Genomic DNA, 2098 nt, shown 5'->3' on the forward strand with positions numbered 1-2098 from the left:
TGTAAAAAGTCATAGCATTCTGTCTAAGCTCATAGGATTTATGATAGAAATCTGCAATTGTCAAATTAGTATTTTCACTTTTGTTATAGCTCTGCATAGTATTGACATACTTAATTGTCGTAGAGAAAACCTCATAGGAGTACCAATATGCCGGCGAATATGTAGATCTGAAAGTGATGGACTTTTCATGGCGACTGATAACGTAGAATTTAAAGAGTCTGGATTCCTTAATGGCTTTGACCTTGCAGTTCCTTCTGACCGCTGTGATTTCCATTTCCTCTAGAGAATTGTAAACGATGCTAAATTTATTTGCCATACACTTGTAGATGAATTTTGAAGCGGTGAGATTAAATCTGATGTTTAGCTCAAATTCCTTGGTTTCTGCGAGCATGGTGTTTATTGGTGTTGAAATTCGATACCCCATCGCTTTCCTGATCACCTTATACTGCAGTCGTCGGAGTTTAATAAAGTCGGGGGTCGATGAGCCCCAAGTAAAGAAGTGAGATCCATATTCCACTGCGCTCCTAAAAATAGCTCTGTAAATTGTAAGCAAAAGCCCAGGGTGTGAGCCCCATGTAACGCTCGACAGAGCAGACACAATAGCTGAAATTTTTCTGCCTTTATCTATGAGATACTTCAGACGTTGTTTGCCGTTCAAATTGTAGTCCAAGATGACGCCCAGGAAACGATGTGAATATACTCTGGGAATTGAGTTTTCATTGATGTTAATGATCTTTGGTGATTTAGTAGCTTTACCTGGTTCAAAAATAATCCACTTGGATTTCGAGGGTGATACTTCCAAGTTTCTGAATCTGAGATAGTTATATATTTGATCCAAGGATTTCTGAACAGAGTCAATGGCCGTGTTTAAGACCGGATGCGTATAGAATAAGACAACGTCATCCGCATATTGGAGAAGGTGAGTATCCCGGTGTAGATGTTGTCCAATTTCCCTGAGGTAGATGTCGAATAATAAGGGGCTTAACGTGGATCCCTGAGACGTACCCTTGAGAGCGGTGTACGGGCCATGAAGCTCGCCTTCTATTATGAAAGTAAGAGAGATGTCTTACAGAAATGAGATTTTCTATAAATTTTTTAAAGTGGGCAGGAACCCCAATGACACTCAAGTCCTCCAGCAGGATGCACGGATCCACATTGTCGAATGCACCCGCAATGTCCAAGAAAACCGCAACCGTGACTGAATGCTTCAGAAAGCCTGTTTTCACTGAGGTAATCAGAGTAACCAGGTTATCATTGCAGGCCCTAAAAGGTCTGAATCCTGATTGAGACTGCGGAAGTATAGGTCTGGACTCGATAAACCAACTCAATCTGGTAAAGAATGCACTCCATGAGTTTACAAACGCATGACATGAGCGATATGGGTCTGATCCCCTTGGAGCCGGGCTTAGGAATAAGTACAACTAGAGAATCTTTCCAGGTGTTCGGGAAAAAACCCTCTGAAAAAATTTGGTTAAATATGTCTAATAGATATAATTTAATTTCACTGGGAGTTTGGCTTATAATGTCATAGCTAACTTGATCCAAGCCGGAAGCAGAGTCTTTGCGAACCGAATTCAAAGCACATTTAAGCTCATCAGCAGTAAGGGGTTCATCAAGCCAGGCGCAGATATGTGGATTATGACGGTCGTCAAGTTTCATTATTTCTAGGGGTTTTGAACGATCGCAATAAGAAGATGTGGACATAGCTTTGAGATGACATCAAATGAAGCCTCTCGAAGATCTGCTGTCATCGAGTTGCTGTTTGCGTTCCTTTTAAAACATTTAATTAAAGACCAAATTTGCTTAGAGAGAGTTTTTACATTAAAGCCGTTGGACTAGCCTACGCCAACCTTCTCTTTTTTGTTCAGAAAGCTTCCTGGAGCAATCATCACGTGCCCTCTGAAATTCTTCGAGTTTTTCTTTAGTAGGGTTAGAGACGAGATTTTTGAGAGCTTTCCTTCTAGTCTCAACAGCACTAGAACACAATTCATTCCACCAAGGAGGGGGGACTAGCTTTGAAGGAAAGGTGAAAGTGCTTGGAAGACGCTTGCCCTCCGGAAGGAAACTTTTGACAATGTCCATGATCGTTCGCATCAGC

Source organism: Mycetomoellerius zeteki, unplaced genomic scaffold (assembly GCF_001594055.1).
Source record: "Mycetomoellerius zeteki isolate Tzet28-1 unplaced genomic scaffold, Tzet1.0 scaffold975, whole genome shotgun sequence".
NCBI lineage: Eukaryota > Metazoa > Arthropoda > Insecta > Hymenoptera > Formicidae > Mycetomoellerius > Mycetomoellerius zeteki.